A 16383-nucleotide genomic window follows, 5' to 3' on the forward strand; every position below is an offset into this window, starting at 1 on the left:
TATTAAGAAAATTCTAGAAATTTAGATCTCATTCTCAGCTAATCTGTTTGCTTTTCTCTCTTGCTTGCTGAATAAAGAGAAAGGGGGATGGGGGAATCTTCACACAGCTGCAAAGCTTTCCTTATCTGGAAAGTTCTCAGATTTTTGTTCCCATCCCAGATCAGTCAAGGTCAGATCCTGCAGCCTTGTGACCACAGAAGGAGAGCCTTCTGGAGTCTTTTTAATATAAACCCTGAAATTGCCTTCTGCATAGGCTTGAGTGTTCATTGTTGTGTACTAGGGCCTTTGGAATGTCTCTGCTACTGTCAAAAGAGGGCTCCAAGCAGCTGAAGGGAGAGCATCCTGTTTGAAGTGTTATGCTTTTATATTTATGATAATATCTAGCTGCTAAAGTTATTAATAAAGTTTAAAATCTCCTTACTTTTGTTCATTATCTCTGGATCCTCAAAGCACCAATTGTCTGGCCACTTCCTAACACTTGGCAAAACACCCTACTTCGATTTTGGTTAGATTCTGTTACCTCTGCTGTGTCTGTATCTTGATCTTGATTACCTCAAATGGCTAACATTTTCTAATAAACACTATACCCTTTATATACTCATTCTTCAGGTAAATAGTATCCAACTTTCATCACCATTTAATGTCAAATATTCAGTGGGAACCGTCTATTTCATAGTGTAACCTCTCTCACGCTTACATGGTGATTTGCAACCAGGAAATTCAAGTAACAAGTTTAAACATATGCACCCAGAGCTAAATTTTAAAAAGTATTGTTAGACAACAATAATGTACTATTAAAAGACATAAATCGAAAGGAGATCGTATCATCAATAATATGTACTGCTGTACAGGTGGCCCTTTGCTAACAGCTTCTTCAGGGACTGTTCTAACTAACGACAGCATTGAATGAGTGATACTTGTGACCATTCTGCAAAAGTTCCAGCTATTGCAGCAAACTTGCAGTCATATAATTATGATCTGGCACTTGGGCAACTGATAGCTGCAATCACTGGTTGAGATTTGTGACCTTCCCTGCAGGTTTCCCACAAACAAAGTCAATGGGGAACTGGCAGGAAGTCAGAAGTCCCAGTAATGTAAGGTCCTCACTTAGTGACCAATGGTAATTTGCTTAACAATGGTAAACTGCTATTGGAACTGCTGTGGTTAAGCAGCATGGTCACATATCATCACATTTTACATCTGTATTGCTTAGCCACAGAAATTCTGATTCATATTACCATATTATGCGAGGACGAAAACAATTTAGATATACTCAATATATAAATGTATTTCATGGAAGTTTTGTTTTTTTAAAAAACTAGATTTGGGCTCTTTTCTATTTGAAGCTTATAATGTATAATAGTAGAGTTGGGATAAAATGGGAAACCTCTGTACTCAGAAGCCTACAGACAACTATTGCAGTGGCCATAATGTAAATTCATATATTTTAATAAAACTGGTTAGATACAACCAGACTCCTATTTTTTTTACCACTGTAGACTAATCTAGTTCTCCCTCTTACATAGTTCAATATATTTTATTTCTTATGGCCAGAATTCTGAATTTTAAATAAGAGTACAAAACAAAACAAAAAAATCACTCCCCAAGTTACCTAGGACCTTAAAGATCAAATAAGAAAATGCTACAGAAATGCTAATATAAAGCTAGTGAGAAACATTTGCTATTCAGTCATGGTTTGTACATAGCATTACATTTCAAAAAGATTCTGAGCAATTTAAAGTATAATCGATAAGAATGAAAGTGGTACAGAACACTAAAAACCATTTTTTCTCTATGAGAAAAAGATGCCTATAAATGCATATAGAAAAAAATGTTACAAAAATGAGAAGAGAAAAAAATACTGCATATGTATTTAAAGTAAAATATAGCTTCTATGAATGTAGCCAAAGAATGCAAGAAATAATTAAACTCCAAAGAGACAGAAGAAATGTGATTTTGATGAAAAGTTTAAAAAAAAATGGTAATGAGTTACTAAGTAAGGAGCCTATAATAGAATGGAACAGATGTGATGAAAAGATCTGGAATGAAAGTGAATCGATGGAATGCTGGAAGAAATTTTGAAGCTTTCTATTATATCAATTGTTAATACGTTTAATACTAGTTTCAAAGAAAAAAAATGGAAAGTCCTAAATGCTGTGAAAATGTTTGTTAAATTATCAAAGACCAAAGAACAGCAAAACTACAATGTAAACCAAGAAAAATTAACAGATTAGGAAAATGGAATTGACAAACAATAAACACTGGTAACATTATACATAGTAAAAATGTTAAAAATGGAAAAGTGGCGAATATAGATAATAAAATTGGAGATATGCTAATACATGAACATGATTTGTTCAGGGAGTAGCTGGGCGATGGTTTAATATGTGCATGAAGACTGCAATTCTTTTTGAAATCTGAAGAATGTTACTTTTCTCCTACACTAAGGGAAAGTTAGTAAAAGTGAAAGCAAAAAAATCCCAACCTATAGGGGAATTAAAATGTGCCTGAAAAATATTTAGCAGAAATTTGAAAGAGAATAGAAAATAATGAGCAAAAATTGGGAAGAACATAATTAGTATGTTTTATCCAAGATAGGATGCTTTCCAAACAAATAGTTTAGAATTTTTATAATCCCTTATTGCTGACTTGTTTGGGTTGAATTTACAAAAAATACAATTAAAATGTCTAGAAAAGTCAGGTGTTATTTATCCACTAAATACAACTGTTCAATGAAGGAATACAAAGAAAAATACTGATAATCCACGTTCTAGTGAAGAGGAGCTCACCATTATTTTGCATTAATATAAATGTGAAATTCTTGGTGCTCTCCAAGTTTGGTTGCTTGCTTATAGATGTTTTCATTATCCACTGTAAGCATTATACATAATCTATGTAAGCAAAGAATCAAGCTTAGAGAGTATAAAGAACTTTATAGGCCAATCATGGAATGGAATCAGGGTGGATAAAAATCAATGATTTTTTTTAAAAAAATCAAAAAAATCAGATTTTTTAAAAATTTAAATCGGATTTTTTTGATTTAAATAGGATTTTTTAAAATAAAATGATTTTTGAGGAAAATATATTACCATCCAAAGGTTATTCCATCATGAAATAAAGATTAGTTTTTTATTTATGTAGAATAAGGCTGTATATGTTTAATTTTTTTGGTAAATAAATCCCATTAATCCATTCACAAGATCATGCTCTTCCAGAGGTTTTTGTAAGATTATTGGGCAGTTTCTCTGCCTACAAGATATTATCATAGATGCTTGGTTTACTTTTGCAGTTCTCAAAACTGAATTTGACTCAGCAGAGATCACATGCCTCTTCTTCACACAAAAAATGTTATAACATGGTTGAGAAAAAGACCTTAATCCTATTGTTCTACAAACCTATGAATACAGAATCAACTCCTTCAGTGCTAAGTTTCAAGAAGTTCAGTGAATAGAATAGAAACAATGTTTTTCTGATTGTTTGGAGTGGAATAGATCTGCACAAGAAGAAAGTGAAACTAAGCGTGAGGAGGAAGGGGCAAGCAGACAAGCAGTACAAAATAAAAGTGAAACTTTCTGAGCACAATACTGCACAGCCACAGACAGACAAGTCTTTGGATCTTTTTGTGTGTATGACCTGAGGTTTATAACATTCTTTCCTTGGAGGAGAAAACCTATAATGGCAGCAGTCCGTAAAAGAGACCCAGTTTGGCAATATTTTAATGAAGTTCCTTTACCTATCGGTAAGGCAGGCATGCGTGCAAACTGCAAACACTGCAACAAAGAAATACAAGGCCTGGTGGCCCAAATGAGGCAACAACATGAGAAGTGCTGTGATAAAGATGACCAAAGAAACACATTTGAACAGGCAGGATCTTCAAGTTGGTAAACATTTTTATTGAATCATATTTCTAAAGACTGCCTTGAACTGTCATGTTTGAGCAAAATTATATTTCTTATTATTACTGAATGTTATTGTCATTTGGTACAGTTATGAAGAAAAGCAAATATTCCTTTTGGGGCAGTGCTGTGTACAATAAGCAGAAATTGTATAAACAATAAAATAACAGCATTGACTTTTTTGTTTAGGGGAATTCATGGATTCTGGAAACTATCCACCTTCAAGATCACCATCCTCCTTTTCTAGAGTTTCAGTGTTATCCATCCAGGATAGTGCTTCATTAGCATCATCATCATCAGACACCCACAGCCACATATCACTATCACCTAAAAGAAAGAAAAAACCCTTCCCTCCTGGAACCACCATAGATAAGTTTGTGATAAAAACTAGCAGATTAGAAAAAGAGTTAATTGATGAAAAAATTGCCCAGTTTGTTTATACAACGAACTCTTTTTTCCGTCTGACCGAGAACCCACATTTCATTAATATGGTTCAGTCACTGAGACCAGGATACAGTCCACCCAGCAGAGCAGATGTTGCAGGGGAACTGCTGGATAAAGTGTATGACAGAGAAATGGAGCAATGTGCAACAGCTCTGGAGGGTAGAATTGTTAACCTAAGTATTGATGGGTGGAGTAATGTCCACAATGATCCTATTTTATGTGCTTGTATAACAACAGAAGAAGGGAAAGTCTTCCTTGCACAAACAATTGATACATCAGGAAATGCACACACAGCAGAATACTTACAAGAAGTGGCAGTAAAAGCTATAATAACATGTGAACAAAAATTCAAATGTCTAGTACGCAGTTTGGTCACAGACAATGCTGCAAATGTATCCAAGATGAGAAGAAATTTAGAAGAGCAGGAAGGGAATACAAAGCTAATAACCTATGGTTGCAGTACTCATTTGCTGCACCTCTTAGCCAAAGACTTAAGTGTTCCAGAAATAAAGACTAATGTTGTTGAAATTGCTAAATACTTCCGTAACAATCATTTTGCTGCAGCAGCTCTAAAAAGGATGGGTGGAACCAAGCTAATGCTCCCACAATTTAATTTAATTTAATTTAATTTCCAATTTATATACCGCCCTTCTCCTGAGGACTCAGGACGGTGTACAGCCAAGATAAAAAACATAGAATACAAATATTAAAAAACATTTAAAAATATATATAAATTTTGGCCCGAAAGTTAAGAAATCACAGACTGATTAAAAGAATTTAAAAATTTCTTAAGCCAACCCGGCTTGCTGGAAAAGATGGGTTTTAAGGGAGCGACGGAAGGCATTGAGGTCATGGATTCTCCTTATCTCCGGGGGCAACTGATTCCAGAGGGTGGGAGCCCCCACCGAGAAGGCCCTCCCCCTGAGGGTCACCAGCCTACATTGTTTGGCTGATGGCACCCTGAGGAGGCCCTCTCTGTGGGAGCGCACGGGTCGATGGGAGGTCGTCGGTAGCAGCAGGCGGTCTCGCAGATAGCTAGGCCCTATGCCATGGAGCGCTTTAAAGGTGATAACCAATACCTTGAAGCGCACCCGGAATACCACCGGGAGCCAGTGCAGCTCGCGCAGGAGCGGTGTTACATGGGAGCGCCATGTTGCTCCCATCACTACCCACGCTGCTGCGTTCTGGACCAGCTGGAGCCTCCGGGTGCCCTTCAAGGGGAGCCCCATGTAGAGAGCATTGCAGTAGTCAAGGCGAGAGGTGACGAGGGCGTGAGTGACTGTGCACAAGGAATCCCGATCGAGAAAGGGCCGCAACTGGCGAATCAGGCGAACCTGATAAAAGGTCCCCCTGGTAACAGCCGTCAGATGTTCCTCCAAAGACAGCTGCCTATCCAGGAGGACTCCCAGATTGCGAGCCCTTTCAGTGGGGGCCAAAGACTCGCCCCCAATAGTCAGTGATGGAGTCAACTGACTATATCAGGATGCCGGGAGCCACAGCCACTCAGTCTTGGAAGGGTTGAGCTTGAACCTGTTCCTCCCCATCCAGATCTGCACAGCCTCCAGGCACTGGGACATCACTTCAAGGGCATTGTTGGGGTGGCCTGGGGTGGAGATGTACAGCTGGGTGTCATCAACGTACTGGTGGTATCTCACCCCAAAGCCACGGATGATCTCACCCAGCGGCTTCACATAAATGTTGAACAAAAGGGGCAAGAGGACCGATCCCTGCGGCACTCCACAGATGAGAGGCCTCGAGGTCGACCTCTGTCCCCCTGCCAACACAAACTGCGACCGGTCGGAGAGAAAGGAGGAGAACCACCGCAACACAGTGCCTCCCACCCCCAACTCTTCCAGCCGGTGCAGCATGATACCATGGTCGATGGTATCAAAAGCCGCTGAGAGATCTAATAGGACCAGAACAGAGGAACAACCCCTGTCCCGAGCCCTCCAGAGATCATCCACCAACACGACCAATGCCGTTTCCGTGCTGTGCCCAGACCTGAAACCCGACTGGAACGGATCTAGATAGGATGTTTCCTCCAGGAATTGCGGAAACTGTTGTGTGACCACACTCTCAACAACCTTCGCAATGAAGCGAAGGTTGGAGACAGGACGCTAGTTAGCCAATATTGCCGGATCCAGGGATGGCTTCTTGAGGAGAGGCCTCACCACCGCCTCTTTCAGGGCAGCGGGGAAGTGACCCTCACTCAACGAAGCATTAATGACGCCCTGGAGCCAGCCTCGTGTAACCTCTCGGGAAGCCAGTACCAACCAGGAGGGACACGGGTCCAATAAACATGTGGCCGCACTAAGTCTCCCCAAAATCCTGTCCACATCATCGGGAGTCACAGCATCAAACTCCTCCCAGATAACATTCTCAAGACTGTTCCTCGTCACCCTGCCCTGATCTACCCAGTCAGAGTCCAAATCCCCCCGGATCTGAGCGATTTTGTCATACAGGTATAGTCCGAAATCCTCCGCCCTGCCTTTTAAGGGATCATCCTGCACTCCCGGATGGAGCAGGGAGCGGGTCACCCTAAACAGGGCGGCCGGACGATTCCCTGATGACGCAATAGAGGCGGAAAAGTAGTTAGACTTTGCCATCTTTATCGCCACTAGGTAGGCCTTAATATGCGACCTTACCAGTGTTCGGTCAGATTCAGCGAGACTGGCCCTCCAACCGCTCAAGATGTTAGATGGAACTCTGTGGTGGACTGTTTTGAGCAGTATATCAAGAACTGGCCTATTCTGATGACAGTTTGTGAAGAAAATCGAGATCAAATAGATGGCACTGTCACGGCCAAAATCCTCAACATTGGGCTTAAGAGAAATGTTGAACATATGCTGAGCATCCTGAAACCCATCTCTGAAGCTTTAAACAAAATACAGAAAAATAGCTGTTTTATTGCTGATGCTATTGAAATTTGGAAGGAACTGAGTGAACACTTAAAAACAGAACTACACATGGACAGAATTAAATTACAAGCATTAAAAAAACGAATGGGACAAGTACTGTCTCCAGCTCATTTTTTGGCAAATATTGTCAATATCCAGTATCAGGGTCAAAACTTAAGTGCTGAGGAAGAGGAGTTAGCTATGACATGGGTATCCAGCAATCATCCATCTGTAATGCCAACTATAATAAACTTCAAAGCTAAGGGGGAACAATTCAAGAAATATATGTTTGCTGAAGATATTTTAAAGAAAGTCACACCAGTGAACTGGTGGAAGTCACTTAAGCACTTGGATTTAGAGACTGTTCAAGTAATGTTTTAACTTTTAACAGCAGTAGCTTCTTCTGCAGGCGTTGAAAGAATATTCTCTTCCTTTGGACTCATTCATTCTAAATTGAGAAATCGTTTGGGACCCTATAAAGCAGGAAAGCTTGTTTTTCTTTTCCAGATTATGAACAAAGAAGATGAAGATGACGAGTGAGCTACAGAGGACAATATTTAAATTTTTCATGTATAGGCTGGGCTGACAGTCTAAGTTTCTTAAAATATATATATTTTGTTTAGCCAAATTAGTTAACAAACATGGATGTTTGTTTAAGCAAATAACATATGTTGTAATGTTATTGTTTCAGTTGAATAAATCTAAATTGTTATTATTAAAGTAATAATTATTTTTCTCCTTCCTAAGTACAACAGAAAAGTTGTCCAAATATGAATGATTAACCTATTAAACTGAGGATAAAAAAACTAATATGAAAAGTTGTTATTCTAAAAATCTTCATCTACTTGCATATTAAAGTTATACCATGAAGAATTAGTCTTTATGTAGAAAACTATGATTTAAATCAAGCCTTACTGACTAGTGATTTAAATCGTGATTTAAATCAGTTTGATTTAAATCAAATCCACCCTGAATGGAATGAATATAAAATGGCACTGGTATATAAATTGCTTCTTTAAGGCTGGAGTATTCTTTTTCCCTTTGATGATAAAATGCTGATATTTTATTGAAAGAGAATATTTTGTGAACAAATAGCATTACATCCGTTCAGGGCAACTGACATCAAGTATCAATAAAGGAGAATATTTGTATCTCAGGGTTGAAATAGGTATCCTTGGTGCTCTCTGACCTCTAACATCAAATATATCAAAATGTTCCTTCCCAAATCCTATTGCAGGAGATGACCAGGCTGAGCCTGAGGGAGGGGGGTCAAAAGCTTCGTAAGTAACAAGTCCCTGTGCCCCTGCCAGAAATCTAAGTCCACCTACCTTGAATAGTTTTTTTATCTCCTGCTCATTTCCCTTGACTATTAGTTGGTCAGATTTTTGTAGAGAGCTTAAGCTTGCAATAAATCTTTATACTCATTTGAACTGCCTGAATTTCCTGATTTTACTGGCGTTTGACACCTATCTGATTTATTCACCAAATTGCAGGAATTAACAGAATCACTTTACTACCTTCAAGGAAAATTCTGGCAAATTACAACAGATTAATTTTTCTTAGGGTTCCTTCCTGCACACTAGAATAAAATAAGATCAGGGGAATGTTTAAATTTTTCTAATGTTTAATTTCTCATATTTATTATTTTTCTAAATAATTCAAGACAGCAAATATACCTAATACTCTTTGCTCCTATTTTCCCCACAACAACCCTCTATACAAATTACTACATACAGTGCCCTGGAATTATACCTAGTAAAAAGCAACTCAAAAATTACACTAAAGGATTCTCTGGAAGTCTACCTCTTCTAACTGCTAAGGTATCAGTGAATTATAACTGACTATAAAATATCAGCAACTACCCACATTTACAATACACTATGTCTTTGGAGTGGGAGAATGTTTGGCTCTCATTTAAAAGGCAAAAGAAGCACTTAGAAATACTGGTAGCTTCCATGACCTTGGACTTTGGTTAAAAATATTTTTTAAAAAACTAACCATGATTTCATCTAAACATTTTAATAACCTTAACCTCTAGGTAGCATGATAAATACTTCACAATACTGGTATGAATAAACCCTAATAGTTACTCTATAATTGAGTTCTCAGAGATTCTAGGCCAAGGTTAAGTCTCCAGATATATGCAGCCTGCTATACCTCTGTGTTTCCCCAAAAACCTTCCTCTAAGTATATACTTCTCCTCTGCCTACTGCTTTACTTTTCCCTTGGTTTTCAGAGCATTTTCCTTCTAGAATCCTATTTTTCCCTCCCATCTGCGGCTTTATTTTTTTCATTGCCTACCTATTTTCTTTTATTCTAATGTTTTCTTTTATTTGTATCCTTTTCATGTATTTATAATTATGTTTACACTTGTATCTGTCATTAAATACATGCTTAATGAAATAAATAAATTAAATTAAAAAAATAGTACTTTGATGTTTCTTGCGGAATTTTCCACTCTTGTATCTGTGTATTTCTTCCCTCTTCCTGACTTTCCATATTTTTTATTCTGATTTTTCAGTTGATTCCTACTTTTTCATTATATCCAAAATGATACTTTCTCTCCTTCCTATCCATTCTGGGTTTCTTCTCACTATAGATTCAAATTGCTTTACCTCTCCCCCTTTTCTTGTTTTAAACCATTGCACATATTTTCTCCTATTACAAGAGCTACCCTTGTCCCCCTTTTCTCAATCTTTTTTCTGTTGTCTGTTTTCTCAGCATTGAGGAACTCTTGTTTCCTCAATGTATAATCTCAGTCCCATCTCACCATCTACTGGAGGCCAAACAAACTACAGCATTTTATTTTTTTACTTTGCAAAAGGGTGAAGATGGAGAGAGGTCTAACAGTATTTATGTATTGAAAACAAAACAATTATATATACAAATGTCCCTTCTTTGGAACTGCAACTCTCAGTAAGTCATGAAGCATTTAATGTGCTAATTGAACCAAGGCAAATTGCATACTCTTGATTTAGGACAAATTGGGGTTAGTTTGTTCTGTTTATTGCATTAAGGCAACAAGGGTGGCTAGTTTATGGAACAAGTTGTGTATATTTATGAAATTAGAATATCTCAATAATACCCAATTCAAATTAAATACACACTAATATGTGGGACAAAACCAACCTCTGATTGGAAGATTGGAGCTTAAGTCAAATTAGAGGCTTCCCTTCTCTGAACATAACAGATGAGGTTTCTAGCCCTAATAGAAATTTTGGCTCATAATATGATGGCATTAGAGGAGGGTGGAAAATAAAAACATCTGAAGAACCACCTGAAATACCAGACTATGTAGGACCCATACTAATTAAAAGGTTGCAAGCTATCTCAAGCTTACAAAACCAGGATCCTATGTTAACCCATCAAGACATGTATTATGTAAAGGATTCTAAACACATGAATTAATATATTTACATTTTTACACATAAATAGCCGAATACTCCACTTCTGTGGCAAAACTAAACATCTAACAGGGCAGTTCTAGAAGTAGCATTAGCAGCAAAAAAAAAAAAAAAAGGTGGGGGGAACACGGTGAAGTATGTGGCTTCTTTAAAGGGGACAGGCTGTGTCCGAGAAAATCACGAAGCAGAAATTGTGCTTTAAAACGCAACACACGTCCCAAACAGTCACAGGTGCAAGAGACAGAAATAGGTGTGTCACAAAGAGAGCACAAATAAGGAATGCGCTGTACTGCTGGTAACCTTAAGTGAAAGTATATCAGAGAAGCATCTGGCTTTTTAAACACTATCAGCATAAAGAAAGGCTTGTTGCATGCCTCAGGGTAAAATCGAAGCTTCCCGTTGCGGTCTGCACCCGAAGTCGCATCTTCTGCAGCTCGACAGAGTTCACGTCAAAACTCAACGGCCCTAAAAGCATTTCTGAAGATCCCCACCCCCCGCAACAGTATGAAAGCGGGCACTCCTTGGTCTGGAAGGCGTCAAACGGAGGAGCCGCGTCTGGGCTGCCGGGAACGGCGTCCGGGGCGGCTGAGAGAGGCGCCCTCTTTCCCACCGACCCCCCGCCTAGCCCGGCAGGCGAGCCGAAACATGCCGGCTGGAGAAGTGTAAAGCCCGGGGCGGGCGGGGAAGAAAGAGAAGCGCCAAGAGCACCGAATGGCGCCTCAGCCTTCCTCGGGGAGCCCGGCCAGCGCCGAGGGCCTTGCGGAGCCTCTCGCCCAGCCGGCAAAAGCAGACTCTCGACCACCCGCCAAAGCCCCCATCTCTTGCCCGCAGCTCCTTCGCTCACCTGCCGGGAAGGGAAGGGCGAGCGGGCGCCGGAGAAGAGGCAGTAGAAGGCAGCAACGGCTGGCCCAATCGCCGCCCAGCTCCCGACTTTCCTCCGCCGCTTCGGCTGCTCTCATTCAGTACCGGGAGCCGCTTAGCGGAGGTAGGGGAGGAATCTCTCCCTCCACACACGCGCGCCGCTCAGGACGGCAGGGGAGGGAAGGCAAGAAGGGCGCATGCGCCCACCATTCTCCTCTCCTGGAATTCGGCTTGCTGGAAAAAAAAAAAAAGCGCGCAGGCGCCGACCGCTCGAGCTCCAATGCGAGTGTAGAGAGGCCTAAAATCGAAGGCGAGAACAAGTGAGAGCCTTTGACCGCATTGCGGGGGGAGGGCTCGATTGGCCGTCGCTGAGACCTCCGTCTTTCCTCTGCGCTGCTTCCCCCCGCCCTTAATCCACCCCCCCCCGAATGGTCTGAATGGGGTAACGGTAAAGTCAAGCGGTTCTGCTAGAGTCGGTTCCGCTCGAAGGAAAAACGCCCCCCTTCCAATTGGCAGGGGGAGTAGCCGCGTGAAAACGGCCGTTGTCCCCACCCCACCCCCGGAACGCGCTGACTGGCGTTATCTTCAAATGACAGAGAGCGGTTTTTCTTTTTTCTCCCAGTACCATTTTGTCTGTCTTCGAGGAATTCCGTTGGAATCGGCTCCCCTCGCTTCTTGCCATTTGGTCTCCTTGGGTGGCGCCGGGGGCGAGAAGGTGGCAAACCGACGCCACGTGCTGTGTGAAAGCCTCCAAAGGCGCTGCGGCCAATGTAAAGCCTGTCAGCCAGCTCCCTTTCACAGCAGGGGCATTTCCCAGATAATGTGCTGCGGGAAGGCACACCTTTATGCTAAAAAGCGGTCGCTTCGCGGAACTTCGCCGTAGGTAAAACGCACTTTAAACCGAGAAGAAGGTTAAAAATACGCCCCACTGCATCGAGTGTCGGTGTATTTAGCGCTGTATTTTATTCAAGTACACGGACTTTCTGAGCGCTCAAAGCCAGGGGCTGAAGTGCGTGACCTGTTTATCCAGTCCCGCGTTGGGTGGCCTTCCTTCGCCTGGTCCTGGAGAACCTGGGACCCCCCCCCGCCCCAAATTCACCCTGTGCCTTGGAAGCTAAACTGGGTGACTTTGAGACTATATTTTTTCCCCCAGCTTTAAGTACCTTGCAGGGCAGTTGTTAGGGGATGGGAAAAGCAATAAAATGCATTCCTGAACAAAAGGTGGGATATAAACCTCTAAAACTACATCGCTGTCTAAAATACTTGACTTACTGTGTTAATTTTTTTTTCTAGAAATGTGGGAGGTGCAAATAGTTGCTATCTTGCAGAAGAAAATAGCTGAGTTGCCAAATATGTTGGAAAAAATATATTAGACTTATCTTTTAAATAATGGCTGTAGTTAAAGGGAAAAGAGCACTGCATATAATAATATCTTATGTAATTATAAAGCCATCAGTCCTTGTCAATTGCACTGATCACCATTCAAATAGAGTAATTCTAGAGGTTTATCTGCTAAGTTCCTGATACAAATACATCTGTCATCTTGTTTAAATCCTTACCATATGTTTTCCTATACACTTTAATCCTTGATAGTAATTAATCAGCTACTGTGGAAGACACCTGTTCTTTTTCATTTCCTTTTAACTATGGTTGGTTGTTAAAAGTCCTGCTTTAGTAAGTTCAAAAATACCCAAAAATTAATAAATAAATAAATCTTGTATAACCTAACTCATGAATGTTTATTCTGCAATAACCATATAAAGATTAATTTTAGATGGCTTAAGTCTTATGCAAATGACAGAATTAGAGCTATATTTATTGGATAGCTGAAGGACATAATTAGAACCAGGGAGTATGTTTATCCTCAGCTTTTGACTATTTTGTGTCTTTCTTCTATATATTGCTCTGTGCTGTTCTTTAATCTGTTTTCTTCCAACTTTCTCTTTTGTTTTTAATCTCTCCTCCCGGCAACTGAATTAATTCAACTTTAACTTAAAATTCAGATACAATGTCTAGCTATGTTTGATACCACTTGACTTCAACTTAGCTTTCAGGTTTTGCAAATTACTGAATGTAAACTCACATAACATGAAATATAGTTGCTCAGTTTGTAATTCTCATGTTATTTATATTGGATTTGATCATAATTAAATTTGTAAAGTACAATGAATAGCAGAAAGCACCAGTAGGAAAATACATTTTAGATTTTATATGTCTTTAAGAGGATGGCTACAAGCTATGTATCATTTTTCACAGAACTGAAAATCTTCCTTGGTATAAATTTATAAATGATTGAATTACTTTAAGCAATAAGCTCTTACACCCAATGTGATTGATAAGGCTAACCTTACTGATTGAGTTAATTTGCATGCATATTAAAATATATAATGTTGAAGAGAATGTTTCATTCAGTGATCCCATAAACAATCAATCCTTACCTTTAACCAACATCCCTATGATTCTGTAGCTAAACTGATACCTAAAAATCTTGAATTCCCAGAGCTAGTGTGAACAGCTCCCAGATGCTTATTGTTAATCCTCTGCAGCTACCGTAGCTTGCACTCTTGCAGTTAATACTTATCTTCTTAGCACCTTATTACTCTTGGCATGACTGAGGATTCCAGACATCTTATATCTTGCAGTTGAGTTTGCAGTGAGGCTTATTTTTTTAAAAAAAAAACAGGAATTAGGATCTAAAATTGAAACCTTAAAATTTTTCCTGCAATTTCCCTCTCTGAGCTTAAAATAATCGTATTATTATTGAAAGTTATTATTGAAACTTCTATAGTGATTTTAAATAGTTTTAATTCTTTTATTGCCTAATATGGTTCCTTCCTCATACTATTGTTAGCTATTAATTGCTTTAGGAATTTGTTGCAATGTAAACAAATTTTTATATTGTGCTAGTTTTTAATTGTATTGGATCTTGGACTGTAAATTTTTCATTTGAAGGTTATATAAAACCAAAAAAAACTTCCTTGGAAAATCAAAGCAACTTTATGAAATATTTCTCCCAGCCAAATCCAATAATGATTAAAATTAAAAGGGGTAAACAAAAATTATGACTCATTTTACCCAAGGACCTAATCTTTTTTGATGTTAACCATGAAAAACTTAAAAACACAGCTTTTGTGGGGTTAGAGGTTAGATGAAAATACATTACATTTTCTAAAACATGGGCATTTTGTTCAGTTTTGCCATCTTTATAAGCATGGAAACAACATTTATGATGCAATTAAGATATATATTTTTCCCTTGGGCTATGGTTAATAAATGTTTTCTGTTTGCTTGTGCAATAGTCTTTTGGTAGGTAAATTGTTTTCATCCTGCAGAGTTTTAAATCTAAGGTGTTGGTTTAAAAAAATCCCAACTTTGCTGATACACCATATAAAATCTTTTCAATTTCTGCAATGCCCAGGGTGGGAATTAAGAGTCTTTAAAAATTATAGAAGCCCAATTTTTTGATTACTAAAACAGAAAATCTTCCAGAAATAGTTTTCCAGGTCCTACAGGTGGAAAGTTCCCAGATTCAACCTGCAATTACATCTTAGTCTATAGAAAGGTATAGAGGCTTCCCTTTATATGAAAGACTAACTGCCCAGGATTTATCCAATAGATTCTAGATCCAGATCCAATAGAAGAGAATATATGGAGCTTAGGGTTGATCTGTGGAGTCCTTGATGCTCTCTGAGCTTGGTTGTTAGCTTGCAGATTCTTTGTTACCAGACTAGCTAACATCTTCAGTGCTAAGCAGAAAGATCTTAACAAAGATCTTGGCATTGGGAAGGATATCAGTAATGAAGAAGGGGAAACTTGATATAGCTGAATCATTAAATAGATACCAAAACGGATAACATCAATCTCCTTAAATGTAAATGGACCCAATCTGCCTAATGAAAGATTTTAACAAGCTCCAAATACATAAATCTGATGCTTGCTTATAACAAATGTATGTAAAGCAAGACTATGTTGACTTGTTAAATGGGGGAAAAAATAAGTTGGGAATATATGGCATCAGGAAAGGCAAAGAAAAATAGAATAATAGTTATTAAATCACCTTCCTGGAAAGTATTGGAACAATTAAACAATAAAGAAGAATTTTATTACTGAAACGTAAGAAATAAAGGTAAAGTTTTAACATTGGCATCCTGTTACTCTCCAAATAAAGATGATGATAAAGCCATTTTGAGAATTCAAATAAATTAGGAAAACTTTTGGTGCATTAAATCAGAAAAGAGAACAAGAGAAGGATGATAAGATTGATAAATGAAATAAATTGTTATATAGAAGATGGAAATAATAGAAAAATAGATTTTTCCCAAGAATTCTAAGCATAAAATGAACCACAAAAAATGGAAAGCATGCATTAAAGAATCAGAAGTTAAAGAATTCACTGGAAAACACAAATATTAAGCAACCAACCATATTACAATTCAAGTGAAAAAAAGACTTAAAACAGAAAGGTGCCAGATGTAGATGGATTTACAGCCAAACGCTAGAAAAATTTAGAAAACATATATAACTATGCTTTAAAAAAGGGAATGAACTGAAGAAATCTCAATCATATAGCTGTTTCTTTGTTGAAATTTGATTCTAAGATATTTGCTGTAGCTGTACATGTAATAAAATACATTCCCAAATTATTTCTAGAGAGTAGATAGGTTACATTCCAAAAAGAAAGATGATGTATAATGGCATCTAATGCATTTAACATTAGCAATAGCATTTAGATTTATATACCACTTTGCAGTGCTTCACAGCCCTCTAAGCAGTTTACAGAGTCAGCATATTGCCCCCAACAATCTGGGTCCTCATTTTACTGACTTCAGGAGGATGGAAGGGTGAGTCAACCCTGAGCCTGGTGCAGGGGTGGGTTCTACT

The 16383-nt window shown here is 38.7% G+C and overlaps 1 protein-coding gene across 8 annotated transcripts in view; it reads right to left on the minus strand.

The window, feature by feature from the left end:
- RALGPS2 (Ral GEF with PH domain and SH3 binding motif 2) overlaps positions 1–12359 on the minus strand; it is an 82622-nt gene extending 70263 nt beyond the window's left edge. For 4 of the 8 annotated variants that reach the window (XM_087890139.1, XM_087890138.1, XM_087890137.1 and 1 more), the window contains exon 1: positions 12128–12359. The gene's annotated coding sequence lies outside the window, so the exon portion shown is untranslated. Of the gene's footprint in view, positions 1–11485; positions 12065–12127 lie in introns of those variants that run through there. The other 4 variants (XM_060690138.2, XM_034409718.3, XM_060690137.2 and 1 more) reach the window with 2 other exon arrangements.
- Between the last annotated feature and the right edge of the window lie 4024 nt (positions 12360–16383).

The sequence above is a fragment of the Pantherophis guttatus genome, chromosome 3 (genome assembly GCF_059756535.1).
Source record: "Pantherophis guttatus breed Tessera chromosome 3, ASM5975653v1, whole genome shotgun sequence".
Taxonomy (NCBI): Eukaryota; Metazoa; Chordata; class Lepidosauria; order Squamata; family Colubridae; genus Pantherophis; species Pantherophis guttatus.